Raw genomic sequence first — 25,027 nt, forward strand, 5'->3', positions numbered from 1 at the left:
TCGTGGTAGATCTACTCTTGTACTAGCCATATCATCAATATTAATCAAGCAGGACGTAGGGTTTTACCTCCATCAAGAGGGCCCGAACCTGGGTAAAACATCGTGTCTCCTGCCTCCTGTTACCATCCGGCCTAGACGCACAGTTCGGGACCCCCTACCCGAGATCCGCCGGTTTTGACACCGACAACACTCTTCCAAAATAGTGGGATTAACATTAACTAAAGTCATGACCTCTCCAAACCCACTTTTATCAAAAACTTCATAAGATTGAACATTATCCAAATATGTGGGATCTAAATTTGACACTCTTCCAAACCCACTTTAAGTATTATTGCAAACATTATTATCAATCTCATATTCATCATGGGGCTTAAATAAATTTTCAAGATTATAAGAAGAATCACCCCAATCATGATCATTGCAACAAGTAGTAGACATAGCAAAACTAGCATCCCCAAGCTTAGGGGTTTGCATATTATAAGCACAATTGGCATTAATAGAATTTGTACTATCATCATTGCAATCATGCTTTTTATTCAAAGATCCATCGTGAATCACTCCATAAAGTAATTCATCACACTTTTCAGATTCATGAATTTCAAGCAAAACCTCATAAAGAAAATCTAGTGCACAAAACTCACTAGCAATTGGTTCATCATAATTGGATCTCTTAAAAAGATTAGCAAGCGGATGAGGATCCATAGATCTTAGGTTCTCTGTTTAGTAATAAATAAACAACTATTCCAACCAAACAAGCAAATGATCCAAGTAAGACATAAAAGCAAACAAAAAGATGAATAGAATAAGGGCGAATAAAACGGCAAGGGTGAAGTGGGGGAGAGGAAAACGAGAGGCAAATGGCAAATAATGTAATGCGGGAGATAAGGGTTTGTGATAGGTGCTTGGTATGTTGACTTTTGCGTAGACCTCCCCGGCAACGGCGCCAGAAATCCTTCTTGCTACCTCTTGAGCACTGCGTTGGTTTTCCCTTGAAGAGGAAAGGGTGATGAAGCAAAGTAGCGTAAGTATTTCCCTCAGTTTTTGAGAACCAAGGTATCAATCCAGTAGGAGGCTATGCGCTAGTCCCTCGCACCTGCACAAAACAAATAAATCCTCGCAACCAACGCGATAAGGGGTTGTTAATCCCTACACGGTCACATACGAGAGAGAGATCTGATAGAGATGATAAGATAATATTTTTGGTATTTTTATGATAAAGATGCAAAGTAAAATAAAAAGCAATGAAAATAACTAAGTGTTGGAAGAATAATATGATGGAAGATAGACCCGGGGGCCGTACGTTTCACTAGTGGCTTCTCTCAAGAGCATAAGTATTTTACGGTGGGTGAACAAATTACTGTTGACCAATTGACAGAATTGAGCATAGTTATGAGAATATCTAGGTATGATCATGTATATAGGCATCACGTCCGGGACAAGTAGACCGACTCCTACCTGCATCTACTACTATTACTCCACACATCGACCACTATCCAGCATGCATCTAGAGTATTAAGTTCAAGAGAACAGAGTAACGCTTTAAGCAAGATGACATGATGCAGAGGGATAAATTCATGCAATATGATAAAAACTCCATCTTGTTATCCTCGATGGCAACAATACAATACGTGCCTTGCTGCCCCTACTGTCACTGGGAAAGGACACCGCAAGATTGAACCCAAAGCTAAGCACTTCTCCCATTGCAAGAAAGATCAATCTAGTAGGACAAACCAAACTGATAATTCGAAGAGACTTGCAAAGATAATCAATCATACATAAAAGAATTCAGAGAAGATTCAAATATTGTTCATAGATAAACTTGATCATAAACCCACAATTCATCGGTCTCAACAAACACACCGCAAAAAGAAGATTACATCGAATAGATCTCCACGAGAGAGGGGGAGAACATTGTATTGAGATTCAAAAAGAGAGAAGAAGCCATCTAGCTAATAACTATTAACCCATAGGTCTGAAGTAAACTACCGACACATCATCGGAGAGGCTATGGTGTTGATGTAGAAGCCCTCTGTGATCGATGCCCCCTCCGGCGGAGCTCCGGACTAGGCCCCATGATGGGATCTCGTGGATACAGAAAGTTACGGCGGTGGAATTAGGGTTTTTGCTCCATATCTGGTCGTTTGGGGGTATGTAGGTATATGTAGGAGGAAGAAGTACGTTGGTGGAGCAACAGGGGGCCCACGAGGGTGGAGGGTGTGCCTGGGGGGTAGGCGCGCCCCCTACCTCGTGGCCTCCCCGTTGGTTGCTTGACGTAGGTTCCAAGTCTCCTGGATCATGTTCGGTGAGAAAATCACGTTCCCGGAGGTTTCATTCCGTTTGGACTCCGTTTGATATTCTTTTCTTGTGAAACCCTAAAACAGGCAAAAAAACATCAATTCTGGGTTGGGCCTCCGGTTAATAGGTTAGCCCCAAAAATAATATAAAAGCGTATAATAAAGCCCAATAATGTTTAAAACAAGATATAATATAGCATGGAACAATAAAAAATTATAGATACATTGGAGACGTATCAAGCCTCGGCGGAGCGGGGGAAATCCTTCCCCTCATTGCCGGCAGGGTGGGGCCTCGACTGAGCCGGCGATGTCCTCTGCCTCATTGTTGGCGAGCGGGGCCTAGGCGGAGTAGGGCCTCGCCGAAGCCGGCGAGGTCGTCTGCCTCGGTGCCGGCGGGGCGGGGCCTTGGTGGAGCCGGCGGTGTCCTCTGCCTCGTTGTTGGCGCTGCGGGGCCTCGGCAGAGCAGGGCCTCGTCGACGCCAGCGGAGCGGGGACTCATCGGAGCCGACATTATCCTCTGCCTCATCCTCGGTCTCGCAAAACAGTGCCTAGTCCGCTTCATCGCCCTCTTTGTAGGCGGCCGCAGCCTCCGCCACCCGCATGCGGTACCGCCAGCGCTCGAGGCGGCCCTCGCGGGCTGAGCGGTACGAGTCAAGCAGCGCCTCCTGCTTTGCCTGTTCCATGGTGATCTGCTCCTCTGCCTATATGTGCTCCTGGAGTAGATGGTGGTTGTAGGCGGCGTCGGCCTGCGCCTCCCGGAACTGCTCCCCACGCTTCTGTCTCATCGTGTCCATGTATTGGGCACGGGCCTCGCCGATGGTCATGGTGCAATGCACCAGCGAGGATAGCGCGGAAGAGGGGGTTGGCGCCAGATCATCGACTACCATGTTATCCGTTGGGACGTCGTCGTCCTCCTGCTGCCTGCCGGCCAGCAAGTTGGCAGCAATGGCTGCCGTCTCCTTGTGGTTCGTCGTCCGCCCGCCCCGAAGAGCGCTGGAGCGCCAGGAAGCCATGGTGGGATGTAGTGGTGTGGACAGGAGAAAGGGAATAGAGGTAGATGACTGCGGCTATGGCCGGCGCAGTAGTTTATATAGCAATGGTGGGTGGCAGAGGGACAGACGTGTGGTGCCGGAGTAGCCGCCTCGGCAACCGCGTATCATTAATGTGGGCGGAAAACGGACGGACGGACGACACTTGTGTTGTTTGAAGGCAGAGCAATCGCCTGCACCGGGAAGCGGGGCGGGCGGCGCTGACAATTTCGGGCGAAAAGCGCGCGTGGGCGAGGGAGGTGGTCTGGGTGGGCCACGACAGTCAGACCATGCTTGGCAGCAGGTCAATCCAGCAACCAGACATGCTGGCTCGCCAGTGAGCTCTCCGAGCTGAGCGTCAACAATCAGACGATGGACGTAGGTTCCAACCAGAAGTCAGCGCCACTGTCCAAGCCGGTTCATGCAGAGTTCACAATAGAGCAGGTGCGGCCACACTTTGACGCCCTAATGGCAGAAGAGCTACCAGCGCAGGAGGACCTGTGTTGCAACCTCCATCTCCTCTACGAGCACTGGTGAATAAGTGAACGACAATGGCATCGCAGACATGTGGCCCTATGATCTTGGCTTCCCGAATGAGCAGAGGGCATTGTATCAGACCATCCGTAGGGCCCGCGAGTCCCTGTCCGTCGTCCTTCGAGTTGTTGCGCTTGCCGTGTCGCGTTGTCAACATGGTCAGCGGACAAGAGGAATGAGGAGATGACTTTACTTGGAGAGCATGACAGTGGGGACCCACCAGGCCATAGCCGCACGTACGCAAGTGCCTCCTTATTATATACAACTATAATAATTTTTGCTTCCTTCTGGTTTCCTGACATCACGGTCCCACACCATTGTCAACCTATGTAGTCAATAAATGAGATAATTGCACAAGGAGCGGTCGACTGCTGGGACCAAGCAGCTCGAGCAGTATTTGTGTTTTTAAGTTGTGAGCACTGCATAGTTTTTCTTGAGCGATGTTTTCGTTGTTGTTCAGAGGAGAGCAGCGTATTAACTGGGTGGGCTATGGACCGTCTAGCCCAGGCCAGATATCCAGCCCAGATATTAATTTTTTTCAAGCTGAAAATGGCTAGCCCAGCTATACTTTCTTTTGAGGAATACCCAGGTAAGGTTAACTTGTTATTCTCTGCCCCGCTGGGCTGCAGATCTTTCCAATGAGGGATGCATTAGGCTTAACAAGAAAATGGGCTTTAAGAAATAATAAATGGGATGTCATTATAAAAACTAGGCAATAACTATAAAAAAATGCACCAAACACGTAATTAGTTTATAATTTTTTTGGATTTTGAAAATTTTAATTTCATTAATTGTTGTGCGCGCAATGTTTCTTTGGAATTTTTACATAATACAAATTTATATTGAAATTGTATTTAATCTCACTAGAAATTTCGGGATAAAAATATTTCGGATCCCATCAAAATTTGGGAAATTTAATTGAATTCTGTTTTGAACGGTTGGTTGAAATTATTAATCGTTGTCCTAGTTAGAAAATGGGCTGTACTTTTAACAAACTGTAAATGGGCTGTAGTAAATTCCATTAGAATTCAAAAATGGGTTGTACATTCTTGCAAATTGCAAATGGGTTAAGTTCTTTTCCACACACTTATGGGCCTACTAAGTTGACGCGTCCCCTAAAAAAAGTAAGTTGACGTGTATGCAAGGCTTTGTCAACTTATAGTCAACATGTGGTTCCAGCAGAAGTGGCCTTTGGATGTCCATCCAATGGATGTCATGCTTCTTCTTCAATCTCGGATATTCTAGCTTCAGCCGCCCAAAAAATGATTCCTCCCCCTGACATCTGGGGCACATTGTTTTGGAGGCTGACCTATGGGCCTACTAAGTTGACGCGTACCAAGGGTTTTGTCAACTTAGTCAATATAAACGATTCTAGCTGTAGAGACCGTACGATGTCCATCCAACGACCGTAGTGATTCTTCAACCTCTGGTCTTCTTGCTCCAGCCGCCCAAACCAGCGCCGGTGGGACTGCCTGCTCCCGCCTGCCATGGCCAGCTGTGCTGCCGCACAGGCTACACCACCCCACCCGACTCCATTGCTGGACAGGCCATTCCTCTACTCGCCCACACCTCTTGTTATTTTCCGGCGACGACAGCCGGACCAGTAAACCCTCGTACTCCCCATCACGTGGGCAACCACTACCGAGTGTTCCCCGGCTCCGTGTTGTTCCCTTCCTGGTGCGCTCGACGCGCTATGGTCAACGTGGTCAACCAACGACATCCATCGGACGTGGACTGTACGTGGAGGGGCTGACAGCTGGGTCCATGGCCGCAGCAAGGAAGTGCCTCCTTATTACGCGGAAAATAATGATTCCTCCACCTGACAGCAGGGACCCACCGGACGGGCCACCGTATTTCTCGAAAAAAATGTTTCCCCCCTAACTGCTGGGACCCACCAGCTACATCTTCGCACACAAGGAAGTGCGTCCATATTACGGGCAAAAAAATGATTCTCCCCCTAACTACTGGGACCCATCAGCTACATCTTCGCATGCAAGGAAGTGCCTGACAGTCGGGACCCACCTGGTCAAAGCGTACGTAGCGTTGTCATTCTGGTCGTGAACATGTACATACATACTGGTCGTAGTAGAGGCGCGCACGTGTCGTAGTAGAGGCGCGCATGTAGCATGTACACGTACGTACAACAGCCAGGGTGCAAGAAAGTAAATACGGCCACGTACGTACATATGGGCGGGGTCTCGAACACCTACTCGCGCATACATACGGCCAGTACTCGTGTACATGGCTGGGTCAGAATGGAGAAGCTATGCCGTCGTCGTGATCATGGGGAGGCAACTAGCTGGGTCGGAACAGAATGCATCATCGTGTTCATCAGTAGCCAACCGGCTTGGATGGAACAGCCGATGGAAACGAGGCCTGGCGTACTGCAGAACGGAGGAAACAGCCTTGTGCTCGACCGCCACGGTCGAAACAGGATCCTGTTCATCAGGAGGGGTCTGGTGTACCGCAAAACGGATGAGTCATACCTCCCACGGTCGAAACAAGGTCCTGTTGATCGGGAGGGGTGTGGCATACCACAAAACGGAGGAAACGGACTTGTGTTGGAGCGCTACGGTCGAAAGGGGGATCCTGTTCATCGGGAGGGGTGTGGCGTACCGCAAAACAGGACTCCACGGGATACTGTTCATCTCCACCATCGACTGCCTCCACGGGTTACTGTTCATCCACCATCGACCTCCTCCAGCCTCCACCTGCGATTGTTCATCCACGGGCTCCTGTTCATCCAGCCTCCACCGCGCGCTCCTCCACCGGCTACTGTTCAACCAGCCCTCTCCACGGGGTCCTGTTCAACCACCACTCCACGGGCTACTGTTCATCCAGCCCTCCACCGGGTACTGTTCAACCAGCCCTCCACGGGGTCATCCTGTTCATCCACCCCTCCACGGGGTCCTGTTCATCCACCCCTCCACGGGGTCCTGCTCATCCACCGGCTCGATCGATCTGGGTCCTGTTCATCCAGCGGCAACGGCCTCTACTACCTGGGGTCCTATTCATCCACCCCCCCAACAACGCTCACTGTTCATCAAGGGAAGGAGGCAACAGTGTTCGATTGGCTTAGTTAGCAGCAGTAGCAAAGGAATCACTCGGGTTCAGTGAACAGCAAGGGATCGATCAGTCGCTCGGGTTCAATAACACGTCGCCTATAGTGCAATTGCTCGGGTTCAGTTAGAGCCCAATGCCTCGCTCGGGTTCAGTTAGAGCGCAATGCAACGCGCACACACGCGTACGTACGAGAGAAACACGCATCGCTCGGCCCCCGACCACCCACCGTAACCGGGAACTCCCCCATATTTTCCTCGCCCTCGCTTCTACCATGGTTTTTCCCATCATGGACGGCCCAAAGAATGTCATGCCGCTGCGTCTCTGGCCCGCCTAGGACGAAAAGCCCATTTCCTGTCATGATTTTTTGTCATAGAAGTAGGAGCCCACCACATTTATGTTGATACCGGGTTTTGTCACAATTATCATCATAGAAGTGTCATAAGTATGACAAGAAAACAAATCGTTCGGCCCAAAATGTCCCGGATGTGTCTTTTTTTGTAGTGCAAGGTCCGACACTATTTGTAGGATCGAAAGTATGTCTAGAGGGGGGGTGATTAGACTACTTGACCAATTAAAAATCTATCCTTTTCCCAATTTTAGTCTTTGGCAGATTTTAGCTATCTTAGCACAAGTCAAGCAATCTTAACACAATTCAAGCAAGCATGCAAAGAGTCTATGAGTAGCGGAAAGTAAAGCATGCAACTTGCAAGAATGTAAAGGGAAGGGTTTGGAGAATTCAAACGCAACTGGAGACACGGATGTTTTTGTCGTGGTTCCGATAGGTGGTGCTATCGTACATCCACATTGATGGAGACTTAAACCCACGAAGGGTAACGGTTGCACGAGTCCACGGAGGGCTCCACCCACGAAGGGTCCAAGAAGAAGCAACCTTGTCTATCCCATCATGGCCATCGCCCGCGAAGGACTTGCCTCACTAGCAGTAGATCTTCACGAAGTAGGCGATCTCCTTGCCCTTACAAACTCCTTGGTTCAACTCCACAATCTTGTCAGAGGCTCCCAAGTGACACCTAGCCAATCTAGGAGACACCACTCTCCAAGAAGTAACAAATGGTGTGTTGATGATGAACTCCTTGCTCTTGTGCTTCAAATGATAGTCTCCCCAACACTCAACTCTCTCTCTCATAGGATATGGATTTGGTGGAAAGAAGATTTGAGTGGAAAGCAACTTGGGGAAGGCTAGAGATCAAGATTCATATGGTGAGAATGGAATATCTTGGCCTCAACACATGAGTAGGTGGTTCTCTCTCAAAAATGTGTATTGGAAGTGTAGGTATGTTCTGATGGCTCTCTCCATGAACGAAGAGTGGGTGGAGGGGTATATATAGCCTCCACACAAAAACTAACCGTTACACACAATTTACCAATCTCGGTGAGACCGAATTGAGAAACTCGGTCGGACCGATTTAGCAAACCTAGTGACCGTTAGGATTTTCGGTGGGATTGAGATGCAACTCGGTAGGACCGATATGGTTAGCGTTAGGGCATAACATAATCTCGGTGTGACCTATTACACAAACTCGGTGGGACCGATTTTGGTAATAAGCTAACCAAAGAGTTGGTTAGGTAAACTCGGTGGGACCGATCACTCATTTCGGTGGGACCGAAATGTTACAAAAGGGAAAGAGAGAGTTTACATTGCAATCTTGGTGGGACCGATCGCTCATCTCGGTAGGACCAAATCGTTACGAAGGGACACAGAGAGATTACAATCCCATCTCGGTGTGACCGAGATCCCTATCGGTGAGACCGATTTGCCTAGGGTTTGTGGCAGTGGCTATGACATTTGAACTCGGTGGCGCCGGATAGAAAGAATCGGTGGGGCCGAGTTTGACTTTGGTTTAGGTCATATGTGGATGTGGGAAGGTAGTTGAGGGTTTTGGAGCATATCACTAAGCACTATGAAGCAAGAACCTCATTAAGCAACACCTCATCCCTCCTTGATAGTAATGGACTTTTCCTGTAGACTCAATGTGATCTTGGATCACTAAAATATAAAATGTAGAGTCTTGAGCTTTGAGCTTGAGCCAATCTTTTTGTCCTTAGTATTTTGAGGGGTCCACTTTCCTCATCCATGCCATGCCATTCATTGAGCTTTTCCTGAAATATTAATCTTGGAATAATGTTAGCTCAATGAGCTATATGTTGTTAGGAATTACCAAAACCACCTAGGGATAGTTGCACTTTCAATCTCCCCCTTTTTGGTAATTGATGACAACATATAGATCAAAGCTTAGACGAATGATAATAAGACTGAAAAACATTGTCGCTTTGAGAAGTATGTGAAAAGCAAGAGCTCCCCCTAAATTTGTGCATAGTTTATGATTTGCTTTGGACTGCAAATGCACAGAGAGTTAGTGTTGGTGTCAAAACTGGCGAATCTCGGGTAGGGGGTCCCAAACTGTGCGTCTAGGCCGGATGGTAACATGAGGCAAGGGACACGAAGTTTTACCCAGGTTCGGGCCCTCTCGATGGAGGTAAAACCCTACGTCCTGCTTGATTAATATTGATGATATAGGTAGTACAAGAGTAGATCTACCACGAGATCAGAGAGGCTAAACCCTAGAAGCTAGCCTCTGGTATGATTGTTGACGTCTATGTTGTCCTACGGACTAAAACCCTCCAGTTTATATAGACACCGAGAGGGTTAGGGTTACAAAGTCGGTTACAATGGTAGGAGATCTGATATCCGTATCGCCAAGCTTTCCTTTCACGCCAAGGAAAGTCCCTTCCAGACACAGGACGGAGTCTTCAATCTTGTATCTTCATAGTCCATGAGTCCGGCTGAAGGTATAGTCCAGCCATCCGAACACTCCCTAATCCAGGACTCCCTCAGTAGCCCCCGAACCAGGCTTCAATGACGATGAGTCCGGCGCGCAGATTGTCTTCGGCATTGCAAGGCGGGTTCTCCTCCAAATTCCATGTACCTGTTGAATAAAGTCGGTTTCTTGTAGATGTTGCGCTCCTTGGCTTCTACGCCCAATAATGGCCGCTTCCCACGTGTCAAACGAATATGAAAAGTCTGAGTGTTTTTACATTCACACCCCTAGCCGCGTAAATGAGCTGACCTATTTAAGGGGACGAGGATTTAGATCCAAACCACATCTTCCCCCTTCGCGAGTGTTCTTCAGAGCGCATCCGACAAAGGTCCATTCCACCATGGCCAGCCGTCACGACTCCTCCTCTCGCCAGCCCTCAGCCTGGATATTGGGAGAGATGCTCCATCCCGCATAGCGAGCTAGTGACGCTCCAGACCAAGGGATTTCTCCCCCCGGCCTATATGGTCCCGGTTCGAGCTGGCCTTGCCATCTATAGTGGTGGAGAGCAAGCGGAGAGTGCCCCTAATCCCTCCAAAGGAGAGCGGGTGTGCCTCGTCCCTTATTTAATAAGGGGGCTCGGATTTCCAATCCATCCATTTCTCCGGGGGCTCCTGGAGTTCTATGGCCTCCAGCTACACAGTCTCACGCCTACCTCTGTATTGCATATCGCGGGCTTCGTAGCCCTCTGCGAGCTGTTTTTGGGTATCGAGGCTCATTTCGGGCTATGGAAAAGGTTATTCGTAGCCCCCCGCTCTAAGGAGGGGTCAATGTATCAAGTGGGCGGAGCCGAAGTGTGGCGCATCGCCGGGACCGGATATCTGTCCGGAACCCCAAAGAAGGCGTCCGAAGACTGGCCCTCGGAATGGTTTTATATAGAAGACGTCCCGCTGCCAGATCCTGTCCGGATCGGCCTCCCTGAATTCGACAGTGCTCCCTTAAAGAAGCGCCTAAGCTGGCGTCCACGGAGCCCTCAGAGGGAAAGTGACAGGGATATCATTTACCTGATGGGATGAATAAGATTGTTAGCCCATTCTGGACTAACCATGATCGGGGTTATGGCCAAATGCATTATGCGGGGGGTGCAACCGCTTCAGTATAGAAGCCACCCCATGCGGGACTTCAACGGGGAGGACGACGCCACCCGCTACGGCCGTAAGGGGCTGGATTCAGCTGCCACTCTACTAAAGATCTTGTCCACTTTGTATAAGGGAGAAGAGGAGGAATTTCTCCGCGTCAACCCACAGGGTGGATTCTCTATGCACAATCCCCCAAGATGGGTAAGCGGTCGTATTTACTTGCCCATCCGTTTTGTATTCCCATTGTCAAATATTCAGTCTGACGACTTCAACGAAGGAACTGTGCCGGACTGTTAAGGAAATAAGCAGCCCTCCTCCACAACCCAAGGACCCAGGACGGTCCCTCGACCCGACCTCTCAAGAGGATCCGGACATATCTGTGGAGCTGATTGATAGAGTGTTCCATCAATTGAGCAAGGACAACGCCTTGGTGGCCATTACGGCTGATTACCCAGGGCTAATCCCGGCCTCCCAGGTAACTGAGATCGATGTCCCAGTACCCCGAATAGGTGTCCGCCCTCTCATGTTTCAGTTTCCTGATTACAACCGAACTTTGCAGGGGAGGTTTTTAAGGCGGAAGGCCGAACCTGCGGCGACAAGCCAACGAGGGGCCGCAGGGCCCCGTAGGCAGAAAAGAAGTGCAGTCCGGACCGAGGCGTCAGCGCAAAGGTATGGCGCGCCCCCTTATCTTAGGTGTTATACCTTCGAGGCACATTGACACTCGTGCTCTCTTCAGGACAAAGAGACCTCGCTGGACTATATCCGGAGAGGCTGCCAATCGCGCCTCCACCAGCCAGGCTCCAAAGCCTGGTCCGGAGGCGGAGGCGAATGCAAGGCGCGCGCCAGACGCTCCTCCGACGGAGGATGTGGATGGGTTGTCTACCACCAACTCTGAGGTGGAGAGTGCCATGAACCATAGGCGTCACCGGACAATCCTTCGCGACGCTTGTTTCTCCCAAGGGGCGTTAGATGCCTTCAATTCGGGAGATGCGTACCTCCGTGCCGCTCAAAATGGTCTAGCCAGAGCCACGGAGCAATATGTAAAAGACATACGGGTAAGAAAATTTTGGTAATTATATATATACCAGTAGCCCCCGAGACTTGAAACAGTTAGAATAACTGATTTAAGGATCATTTGTTATGCAGGTTCTTACAGAAAAGAATTCCCTACTGTCCAAGGAGCTGGAAGAGTGCAAAGCCCAACTTGAGGCCGGACTAGCCGCGGCAGGGGAGCCCAAGGAGACCCCCTCTTGTAATATACACTTCGAAAGATAAGTATTTTGCGAAGCACAACATGGGTGCGAATCTGACAAATGAAATTGCAGATGGTGCTGGATTGAATCCGGAAAGGCAACACCTCCTACGCCAGCTAAAGGCTGGTGAGAAGGTGCTGACAAAGGTGAGGCGGGAGAAGAACGATCTCCAAGATGCCAACACCAAGCTGGGCGTCGAGCTGAAAGATGTTCGTGCCCAGCTGTCAGACTCCGTGAAGGAGAATCAGCGGCTTCGGCGCGGCATATTTAGAAAGTGCTTGAACGAACCTTTGAAAGAAAGTTCGGCGGGGAAGTCGACTAACAGAGCAATGTCTGTAGGTGTGCTAACAGGTCATCCTGCAGAGGAGATGCCCGGTTCTACGGGAGACCTTCTTCCCGAGCTCTCGCAACTGCTCGATAGAGTTCGGCAGGCGATGCAAGGCGTCGCCCAGGCCCTGTGGCCATCCGTCTCCATGCCCGAAGGTCTTGGAGAGCTTGCGGAGAAGCTAAAGGGAGCACGGCGATGCTTCCGATTGTGGAAGATATCAGCCTGCCGTCAAGGCGTTAGGGAGGCCTGGGCCATGGTGAAGACGCGGTACGCAAAGGCTGACCCAAACCACATGGCCGAGGTCGGTCCTATAGGGCCCGATGGGAAGGAGATCCCTGTAAGCTTAGTATACGGCCAAGTAGAGTTGGCCGCAAAGTATTCCCAGCAGGACTGTAAATTAGACAGCCTGTTAGATGGTATTGAAGAGGAATACAATCAGTCAAAATGACTATGTAATTTAATTGACATTTATAATGCCTTCTAGCCGGATTGTAGATCATTTGTCATGGCCGACCTTTTTGCTTCAGCCTCGGGACCTGACGGTCCGGAGTGTGTCCGAATTCCCATGCGGTTATATAGGAACCGAGGAATGCATGGAGACCAGGCGTAGGGGTCATTAGTGCGTGAACAGACAAGTGCCCGACTAGTTATGTTATATTACATGGTTAGTAAGAAACATCTTCCAGGGAGAATAGTTCTGTTAGGGGTTCCTTTCCCTGGGAGGCATGCCCTAAGGTGCATGTCCATGCTGCAAGAAGAAACACAGGAAAAACATCTGGGGCGTATAGATAAAAATAAAAAAGATCATCTTTAGTTCACCGACCGAATATTCCCTTAAGAACGCTAGCTTTCGGCTTCACCCAGTCTGAGGTACACGTCCGGCTGACCCGGCAGTAACAATCTCAAAGGTGCTCCCTTTACTACCTAGCCGAACAATCGGGAACGTAGGGGTAAGCACAGGAGCCAGGCAACCCAGCTTGGCCAAAACTTAAGTCATATCGATGCATATAATGGTGAATAAAAGGTACATGCGGAAGTGTGACACATGTGTTGGGCATGAAGCCCTTATGAATAAGCTTCTGTTTAAAGAAGCCCCCAGGTTTAATGAGCGCGGATAGCGCGTCACTTTATGAGCCTTTAAAGGCTATAAGAGAGAGAGAGAGATAAGAAGAAGAAGAGAAATGTAAGACAGAAAATATATAAAAATGGACAGAGGAAGGAGATGAACACAGAGTCCAGCGCTAGGCATAGAATCTCGGAGACGGGCTGCATTCCATGGGTTCGGCTCGAGTCGGTTATTCGATGCATCCTGCAGGCGGTATGCTCCACCAGTCAGGACTTGGTCAATTATGAAGGGACCTTCCCACTTGGGCTTGAGTTTGTCCTTTTTCTTGTCCAGTAGTCGTAGAACTAATTCGCCAACGTTGTAATTTTTGGCCCGTACTTCTCTGCTTTGGTATCTTCGAGCCTGCTGTTGATAGAATGCGGAACGGGCTTTTGCCACATCATGCTCCTCCTCCAATGCGTCCAAGCTGTCCTGCCGATCGAGCTCGGCTTCTCTTTCTTCGTACATGCGCACTCGAGGTGAGTCATGAATTATGTCGCAAGGCAAAACTGCCTCTACGCCGTACACCACAAAGAATGGTGTGTATCCGGTGGTGCGATTCAGCGTGGTCCGCAGCCCCCAGAGTACGGAGTCGAGCTCCTCTACCCAGTGCGTGTTAGATTCCTTGAGGGACCGCACTAATCTGGGTTTGATGCCGCTCATGATAAAACCATTTGCACGTTCAACCTGGCCGTTAGTTTGTGGGTGATAGACGGAAGCATAATCGAGCTTGATGCCCATGTTTTTGCACCAGAGTTTTACCTCGTCGGCCGTGAAGTTCGTGCCATTATCAGTGATGATGCTGTGGGGGACGCCGTAACAGTGTACAACCCTGGATATAAAGTCTATCACCGGTCCGGATTCGGCCGTCTTAACAGGCTTGGATTCTATCCATTTGGTGAACTTTAAGTGGTCCGACCATCTCAAGCCCCCAGACCGTGAAGGGCCAAGTAATGGGGATAGTTTGGAGGGCGGTGGGTGGCATATGGCTTTGGTTTGCAAAGAGCTGGCAACCGGTGCATCGTTGGACTAAGTCCTGAGCGTCTGCCCGGGCCGTCGGCCAATAAAAGCCTGTACGGAAGGCCTTGCTTACAAGGGACCGAGCTGCAGCGTGATGACCACCGAGTCCGGCATGAATTTCAGCCAGGAGGTTCCGCCCCTCCTCTTCGGAGATGCACCTTTGAAGGACTCCAGTAGTGCCTTTCTTATAAAGCTCTCCCTCGTGGGCTCTGTAGGCTTTGGATCGCCGCACTATGCAGCGTGCCTCATTTTGGTCCTCGGGGAGTTCCTGCCTAGTAAGGTAGGCGAGGAATGGTTCTGTCCACCGGGCGATGACAGCCATTATTATGTGGGCTGAAGGTGTTATTTCATTGGCAGAGCCTCCGATTGTGTCAGGATGTTCGGTGTCGGGCAGTGCGGTTGGGTCCGGGCTGTTATTGTTCGGCTCCCCTTCCCATACTACGGATGGCTTGAACAGCCTTTCCAAGAAGATGTGGGGGTGGACTACATCGCGTTTTGTGCCAATGCGTGCCAGGACATCTGCCGCCTGATTATTTTCCCGGGCTATATGGTGAAATTCAAGCCCCTTGAACCGAGCTGACATTTTTAGGACGGCGTTGCGGTAAGCTGCCATTTTTGGATCCTTGGCATCGAAGTCTCCATTTATTTGGGATATTGCGAGGTTCGAGTCCCCGCGCACCTCTAGGCGTTGGATGCCCATGGATACTGCCATCCGGAGACCGTGTAAAAGGGCCTCATATTCGGCTGCATTGTTGGAGTCCGTGTACATAATCTGTAGTACGTATTGAACCATGTCTCTTGTGGGGGACATCAAAACGACGCTAGCCCCCAGCCCGGCCAACATTTTGGAGCCGTCGAAATGCATGATCCAATTTGAATATGTGCCGTACTCTTTAGGGAGTTCGGCCTCCGTCCATTCTGCGACGAAGTCGGCCAAAACTTGTGACTTGATGGCTCGTCATGGCTTATAAGTTATGTCGAATGGGAGGAGCTCGATGGCCCATTTTGCAATCCGCCTCGTTGCATCACGGTTGTTTATAATATAGTTAAGTGGTACTTTCGAGGCTACTGTTATTGAACACTCTTGAAAGTAGTGTCGTAGCTTCTGGGATGCCATGAATACTGCGTATGCAATCTTTTGATAATGCGGGTACCGTGATTTGCAGGGAGTGAGGATAGTGGACACATAATAGACCGGCTTTTGAAGGGGGAATTTGTGTCCGTCCATTTCTCGTTCGACGACGAGCACTGCGCTTACAACCTGATGTGTTGCTGCAATGTATAATAGCATTGGTTCGCCAATGTTTGGCGCGGCCAGGACTGGGTTTGTTGCCAGTATGGCTTTTATTTCGTCGAGTCCGGCCGTGGCTGCATCCGTCCATTTGAAGTGTTCGGTGCGCCGAAGGAGGCGGTAAAGGGTTAGGGCCTTTTCTCCCAAGCGGGAGATAAAGCGGCTTAGAGCCGCCACGCATTCGGTTAACTTTTGTATTTGTTTGAGGTCCTTTGGGATATCCAGTTGTGACAGAGCTCGGATCTTGGCTGGATTTGCTTCAATTCCTCTACCGGATACAATGAAGCCCAAGAGCTTTCCGGCTGGAACGCCGAAAACGCATTTTTCCGGGTTGAGCTTGATGTCGTATGTTCGGAGGTTATCAAATGTGAGCCTCAAGTCGTCTACTAGAGATTCAACATGTCTTGTTTTGACGACCACATCATCTACATATGCCTCCACTGTTTTGCCGATCTGGCTTGCCAGACATGTATGAATCATGCGCTGATATGTTCCGCCGGCGTTTTTGAGCCCGAAGGGCATCATGTTGAAGCAGAATGGGCCGTATGGTGTGATAAATGCCGTTGCGGCTTGGTCTGGTTCTGCCATCTTGATTTGATGGTAGCCGGAATATGCGTCGAGGAAACACAACGAATCGTGTCCTGCGGTAGCGTCGATAATTTGATCGATGCGGGGGAGGGGGAAGGGATCCTTTGGGCAAGCCTTGTTAAGGTCTTTAAAATCAACACACAGGCGCCAGGATTTGTCCTTCTTTGGTACCATCACCAGGTTTGCTAGCCAGTCCGGATGTTTTATATCTCTGATGAATCCGGCCTCCAATAGCTTTGCTAGCTCCTCTCCCATGGCCTGTCTCTTAGGTTCGGAAAAATGCCGAAGAGCCTGTTTGACAGGTTTGAATCCTGTTTGGATATTTAAGCTGTGCTCGGCCAGCCTGCGTGGGATTCCTGGCATGTCTGAAGGGTGCCAGGCAAAAATGTCCCAGTTCTCTCGTAGGAACTCTCGCAGTGCGGCGTCTACATCAGGGTTTAACTGTGCCCCGATGGAAGCTGTTTTATTGGGGTCCGTTGGATGGACTTGGAATTTGGCTATTTCGTCCGCCGGTTTAAAGGAGGTGGACTTGGATCTTTTGTCGAGTACCACATCGTCCCTATTCACCGTAGATCACAGCGCAGTCAGTTCCTCAGCTGCTAGGGCTTCGGATAGTGCCTCGAGGGCCAGTGCGGCTGTCTTGTTTTCGGCGCGGAGTGCTATGTCCGGATCACTAGCGAGAGTGATGATCCCGTTAGGCCCGGGCATCTTGAGCTTCATGTACCCGTAATGGGGTATTACTTGGAAGATTGTAAACGCTTCCCGCCCTAGCAGAGCGTGATAACCGCTATTGAACGGAGCCACCTGGAACGTGACCTCTTCGGACCTGTAATTATCCGGCATGCCGAACACCACATCTAGTGTGATTTTTCCTGTACAGCGCGCTTCCCGACTAGGGATTTTTCCTCTAAAGGTTGTGCTGCTTCACTCAATGCGGTTCCAGTCTATTTCCGTTTTTTGAAGAGTCTCCTCGTAAATGAGGTTCAATCCGCTGCCGCCGTCCATGAGTACCTTGGTAAGACGAAAGCCGTCCACTATTGGACTGAGGACCAATGCGGCTGGTGCTCGGGCTGTTCGGAATTTAGGTTCATCACTGGCGTTAAAGGTAATAGCCGTGTCACTCCATGGGTTTATTGTTGCTACTTGGTAGACTTCGGCAAGGCTGCGGAGTGTTCTTTTTCACATATTATTTGATGCGAAAGTCTCGAAGACTGTTAATACCGTATTGGTGTCTCTGGGGTGGCTTTCTGTGGCCTCCGGAATTAGGAGATTTTCGCCAATTTTGGCCACCTGCCGGAGTATCCAACATGCTCTGAGGCTGTGAGTTGGTGTGGCGTCCTCTGTACTGTGAATTTTACAGGGTCTATTAAGCCACCCTTCCAGTACGGTTCCATGCCCTGTAGAGGGTTTTTGCTTTTTAGTGCTTGACCCAGGTGACTGGTGATGATGCACCCTTTTATTTCGGACTGGGTTTGTATTCAGGGCCGGATTGTCCCAAAATTTTATTTCGGTTTTCTAGGTGCTTTCCATCGCACAGTACTTTCGTACAATGGACGCCAAGTCAGCGAAGCGTGTAATATCACGACGACTTATGGCGTTGAGTATTCCCTTGTCCGTGCAGTTATTGCAGAAGATTGAGATTGCGTCTTCCTCGCGGCAGTCCCTTAGCCTGTTTTTAACCAGGAGGAATCTGGCCCAGTAATGATGTACTGTTTCATCGGGTTCTTGCCCGATTTTGGATAGATTGCTTATGTTGGGGTGGGTGGGTGGAATTAAATCCGAAGCCTCACCCCATCTAAGGCTCAGAGGCTGAGGAATTTCTGAACTCGAAAATTTGGATTCCTGGATGTTGTCTAATGAATCCAGCCTGTCGCCTGACTCTAAGTTCAGGTCTTGAGTGATATCCACCCCTCCGTGGGTATCCGGCTTGGAGGGATCGGGAATTCGGACGTAGCGAGTCCTTAAGATAGATGAAGGGTCGCCGCACTGTCCCTCTACCACGGCAACGTGATGGGTGACTTGGGGAGAGTTAATCTCTCTCAGATCGGTTTTAGGCCCAATCTGGTCATAATCCATAGCGACTCCCAGGGCGGCGAAGCGATCCAAGAGCTCGTTTATGGAGGAAAGCTCTATTGGATCTAACTGCTCGGCAAGTTCCGAGTTGACATGAAGATTGTTTTCGATGGCTCAAGAGGTCATCATCGGCGCAGAAGCCGAACAGGCGGTCATAAGAAAGCCACCTAACCGGAGGGTTTGGCCGACAGCCAAAGCTCCCTTAGCAACGGTGTCGTCTTTAAAGATGGGGCGAGGCATCCTTCCTGATGGCGATGACATAGAGGAACTCTCAATGAAAGCACCAATGTCGGTGTCAAAATTGGCGGATCTCGGGTAGGGGGTCCCGAACTGTGCGTCTATGCCGGATGGTAACAGGAGGCAAGGGACACGAAGTTTTACCCAGGTTCGGGCCCTCTCAATGGAGGTAAAACCCTACGTCCTGCTTGATTAATATTGATGATATAGGTAGTACAAGAGTAGATCTACCACGAGATCAGAGAGGCTAAACCCTAGAAGCTAGCCTATGGTATGATTGTTGACGTCTGTGTTGTCCTACGAACTAAAACCCTCCGGTTTATATAGACACCGGAGAGGGTTAGGGTTACACAAAGTCAGTTACAATGGTAGGAGATCTGAATATCCGTATCGCCAAGCTTGCCTTCCACGCCGAGGAAAGTCCCTTCCGTACACGGGACGGAGTCTTCAATCTTGTATCTTCATAGTCCAGGAGTCTGGCTGAAGGTATAGTCTGGCTATCCGAACACCCCCTAATCCAGGACTCCCTCAGGTAGGCTCATGGGTTACTCTTCCATGTCACATACATCTTGGTGGAGCGCTCAAAATGATAATAATTAAATACATGCACTCATCACCAAGCAAAGTGAATGATCATATAGGGATAAAATGATAATGTCATCCAACAAGCATTAATGTAGCATATGATCAAACACACATGATCATCCAAGTATCACACAGGCAGAAAGTATCTCAATCAAGCAAATAAAGTTCAACCACCAAAGCAAGAGAGAATAAAAAAGCAACGCTCTCTCTCGAAGCCTATGATCTATACATTTTTCTCCCCCTTTGGCAACACGTTACCAAAAAGTTCATAGAAAATGCATAGCACTAAATCGTCTCTCAGGCTTGGTCTTCAGGTGGTGGTGTCTGGAGAACTCCAAGAATGAAGGCTTCAGTCGATGTTGATGGAGCTGGTGGAGTAGGTGCTGGAGCTGGTGGCACTGAAGTTGTAGCTGGTGTAGATGAAGTTGCTCTGGTGTCTGGAACAGGCACTGCAGCAGATCTTTGTCCTCTGGGAACTCTAGCAAAAGCATCAGTGGTAGACTTGCCCTTCCTCTCCTGCATATCATCCTGAAGTTGCTCCACAATAGACTGGATCTCAGTTACCTTCACATCCATGTCATAGAACTTCTGCTCCACGATCCTTTCCAAGCTCTCCTGGTTTTGAGTCAGGGTGCCCAGCCCTTTCTCAATCCTTAGAGTGGATGCAATCAAGTAGCCAAGTTGATCTTGCTTGCTCTTCAGAAGATACTGAGATGCCTCTTCCATGGTTGGCATCTTTGCAGCTTTCTCAGCCTTTGCCTTCTCCCTCTTTGCTTGAGCGTGCACAGAAGATGGTTCATCCTCATTCATAACCACTTGGTTGTCCTCAAAGTCTGGATAGATATGCATGTGCTCCTTGTCCAACAAGTATGTGCCAGTTCCCATCTTGGAGTTAATCAACTCCTGGATCTGTGGTGCATACCCACAGCTTCTCTTTTGGTCAGCAGCTGTCCTCTTGATAGTTTCAACTATAAGACTCATGACCTTGAACTTTTGTGGCACATCAAATATATGTAGCAGATTGATGGAGTGGCCTCTGATCATTCTATGATCACCAGACTTGGGCAGAAGAGTGTGCCTGAGGATCCAATTGATAGTAGGCAGTCCTAACAGCAGCTATTTCACTGATCCAAATTGGTGAGTCTCAAGATCTACATCAGGAATCTCCTTGTACATGTTAGCCATGGAGTTGTGATCCTTCTTCTTCTTGGCATAGACATCCAAGTAATCTTCATTCTCCTCAGGAGCATTGATCAATTGAGCCCATTCTGCTACTGTTGACTAGTATCTAGTGCCTTCAGACATCCAGACTATCTTGCCATCTGGGTAGAAGTGAGCTGTGGAGTAGAACTGCATGATAAGCTCATCATTCCACTTTGTGAGCTTCTGAGCCACAAACTCATCAACTTCACAAGCCTTGAAACTGTCATATACTCCTGGATAGTGTTCTTCATTCTCCTTGATGTACTCCCAGTTGACCCATCTCATGTCACATACTATTGGTTTCTTGTCAAGCAACACTGTCTCATAAAAATCCTGCTGTTCTTTGGTATGGAACCTGTAGTCCACAGCAGTTCCTTCTGGTGGCATATGGATCTGACTCTCTCCATAGCCTCAATCCTGAGTCCTTCCTGATCTTCATGTTTTCTGCTACAGGATGAGCATCATTATGATCTGGAATTTTTGGCTTTAACTTCCTCAAAACATGTGTCTCATCATCTTCTTCTTCAGCAACAGTTTCAGGCACTCAGGCCTTGTTTTTCTCAGCAGCTGGAATGTTCCTGGTACTCCTCTTTGGTGCAGTTTTGGGTTTTGGAGCAGCTAGCTTGGGAGCTTCTTTGGTCTTAGATGAAGCAGCCCCTTATCTTATGGCATCTCCCATAAGTTTATGTGCCTTAGGTGCTGGTGCAGCATCTTCTTCCTCTTCCTCTTTAGAGTCTCTCATCATAGATGGCTTTCCAATTACTCTGGCCATTGTCTTCTTGACCCTCTCTTTCCTCTTCTTCTCTGCCACAACCTGTTCTTTGGGTGCAGATCCCAAAGTTTCTTGAGTGGATGTTCTGGCCTTTGACATAGGAACTCTTTTGGCAGGAACGTTTGTCTTTATTCCTGGCTTAGTGGCAGCAGCTGTGCCATATTCCTTTTTGAGAACTTTCCTCTTTGAGGTGGCCTCTTCCTCAACAGCCACATAGTCCTCATCCTCAGAATCAGAAGTTTTCTTCTTTCTGGCCCTGGTGGCAGCTTTTGGCAAGTTGCTGGGTGTGCTCCTGCTTCCATCATATGAGCTGCTAGAGGGACTAGTGCCCTCACTCATGTGAACCTGCTCCTCTGACTTGTTTCGGATTGTCACTTTGATCAGACATAATGCAATCTCTGACAACTGACCCTGTGAATAGATTATAGATGAGGCAGAGTGGATGAGCATCACAAAATACAGAGGTTTTTGCAAAAGAATGAATCAAAAACTTAGTTTTAGTTTTCCTCGGAAAGCATTTCGGATCAACCGATTTGTAAACCCGGTGATACCGAAGCAGCTGTTGGAACCTAAACTAGTGAACTCGATCAGACCGAGTCACAATTCGGTGGCACCGAGACTTCTAGGGTTTCACAAAGTCCTGAACTCGGTCACACCGATTTTCAATTCTCGGTCAGACCAAGAATCACATGTGCAATGGCCTGAGCCGAATCGGTGGTACCAAGTTCCACAACCCGGTTGGTCCGAGATGGTTTCGGTAGAAATCTAACCCTAAATTTCCAAGTGATCTCTAATCTATGAAGTGTTTTTGACTGGATAAGATAGTTTCAATCGTGGCAAGATTCATGGCGAACACAATGTGCTAGGAATCTGATAAGGATAGCACAGTGATCAAGTTCATACCCTAGTTCAGCGATGAACTCGCTACGGCGGCAACGGCGGGGATGATTCCCGTTGACGACGGCGGATACCAGCGGCAGGAGGCAACTGGCGACGAGGAGGACGATCCGGAGACCCTGGAGGCAGAGCGGGCTAAGCGCGTGCGAAAGAGTTCGGAGAAAATTTCCAAAATTTTGCCCGTGGGTATATATAGCCCGACCTTGTTGGTGTGACCGAGTGGAACAACTCGATGGCACCGAGATGCATAACTGCAAGCAGTTGCTGCAACTCGGTGTGACCGAAAAGTTCAAATCGGTTGCACCGAGATTGAAAACCTAGATCGACTTAGTGATCTCAGTATGACTGAAATGGTTGAATCAGTCAGACCGAAACACACAAAGAAGTTTTGGAAGTTTAAGTCTATGACGAATCGGGGACTCCGAGTGCTCCTCACACAGAGTGGTTCGAATCTGACTTGATCAAATTTTGTGATGTAGCATGAATAGAGTTTGAGATGAGAAAAGCATAGATAGCTAGAGAAGGTTCTTAGGCATTCTTGTCCATCCACTTGGCAAGAGAAAAAAGAAACCAATCAATCAAAACAACAAGTGGATGTCCTTGAATGAGTAAATTATGCAACCAACATGCTCACACAATAAAATGGCAATTAAAATATGTGGCAAAGCATGCACAACCAATTCTAGCATCTATCAAGCAGTTGGCGATGACCAGGTCATCTATATATGAGTATATTGACTTATGAGTCAAATGAGAACATTTGATCATAGGTCATACTCATCGTTTAAGCACAAGTGGGGTTACTACTTTTACATAAAGCGTTGTTGTTTTCACACCATTAGAGTTTCTTTAGCTCAATTCTTAGAGTAAAGCTCCCCCTAGATGTGAGATCCCCCCTAAGAGGGATGAACTAACCTTGGGTTTTGTCGATGATGACTTCATGTAGATGTTGAAGATGTGGATGCTCAATGTTGATGTAGATCATTTGGATCTATCCTTTGGAGTGAGTTGCACTTTCAATACCTACACGGGTTAGTCCCACAAGGAACAAACAAGGATATCCATAGGCATAGAGTGATGCACACACAAGATGATGTCTATGAAAGCTTTAGGTTACCTTGTCCCTTGTCTTACCAAGAAGAGGGTTTGTGACTCCTTGAACTAGTGCAAGATGTGGAAGTTGATTGCACTCGTTCTTGCCAAAATGATAAGAGTGAAGTATGTTGGCGGAGTCACCCTCAGGAACTCTCTAGTTCTTCTTCTTCGGGATCCACACCATCTTGATGGGAATCCTCAGAGTTGTAGTTGTACTTGATGAAGTGGAACTTGATGTAGTCTTGGGAACCCATTTGACCAAGGCCTTAGGAGCTTCTTCGAATGCATCAATTTCCTCTTGAAGCTTGTCCTTGCCTTTTTGCTTGTGGTCTTGTGGTGAAAGATCATCTTGAGCTTGTGTCCCTTTGAAAGAAGTAGGATCATACTTCTCTTGTTGAGGAACAAACTTTGTCTTGGGGTATTGATCTTCTTCCCACTCAACTCCATTGGCATTGAACTTTCATTCAAAACCAACACCTTGGTTCTTCCGATGCCTTCCTTGCTTGCGTAAAATTTCCTCGAATTGCTTACTCCCGGCAAGGCTCTTGTAAACACCTTTCTCTATAATTCCCTTCAATAAGCTATTTTCTTGCTCAACTGTAACTTGGCTAAGAGAATCAGTAGTGGAATCAAGAGAACTACTAGAAGCAACAACATTGGATTTAGCATGATTATTGTTACTACTAGAGGAAGAATCTTTCTTGTTCTTGTTACTAGACTTGACTTGAGGCATGTAAGTGGATAAGAGTAAACGCTTGGCAATGTAAGAAGAAGTTTTCTTGCGAAGATCGTCATTTATTGCCTTCAAGAACTCATGCTCTTGCTCAAGGTTGAGCTTTTCAAAACGTAATTTCTCATGAGTCCTTAAAAGTTCTCGATGATCTTCTAAGATAGTTTCATGAGCTAACTTAAGAGTGTTTAGTTCTTTAGTTAGAGACTCAATATTTTCCTTATCATTGTCATTCGTTTCATCTTGATTAGCATGATTAATTGACGTTTCATCATAATATTCATCACTAGAGTTATCAACAAGTAAATCATCATCACCTAACAAGTCATCTTCATCACTACTGAAATCAACATACTCGGGGTGTGATACCTTTGGACCTTTGGCCATGAAGCATCTTCCAGTTCCTTCAGTTGGTGAATCAAATATGTCGTAGGAGTTGGTTGACACAAGTGCTAGACCGGCAACACCTTCATCTTGAGTATATTCGGAGTCGGAGTGATAGCTTCTCTTGGAGTAATTGTCGGAGTCGGAGCCGGATACCCATTCACCAACATGAGCTTGATGTCTTCATTTTGTGTAGCTCCTTGATGACTTGTCCTTTCTTTCCGAATCCTTGCTTCTCCATGAGGGTCTTCGTTCATAACGATCATCTCTACTCCTTCTTTCTCTAGGTGGTGATTCTTCTCTTCTACTTCTTCTTTTTGGAGAATCTTGTCTTCTTTTGTGGGGTGCCGTACACTCATTGGAATAGTGTTCGGGCCTTCCACAATTGTAGCAGTTTCGCTCTCGACTAGAAGATCTTTTGTCATTGTAGGACCTTGACTTGGAGCTTCTCTCTTTGCTTCTACTCTTGTAGAATTTGTTGAAGTTCTTCACCATTAAACTCAATTCTTCATTGAAGGTTTGTTTCTCACTTGATGATGTGGGGGCTTCACATGAGGCTTTGTAAGCACCACTTGATTTGTTGTGAAGTTCCTCCTTATCCTTGAGTGACATCTCATGAGCAACAATTCTTCCA

Source organism: Triticum aestivum, chromosome 2A, assembly GCF_018294505.1.
Source record: "Triticum aestivum cultivar Chinese Spring chromosome 2A, IWGSC CS RefSeq v2.1, whole genome shotgun sequence".
Classification (NCBI taxonomy): domain Eukaryota; kingdom Viridiplantae; phylum Streptophyta; class Magnoliopsida; order Poales; family Poaceae; genus Triticum; species Triticum aestivum.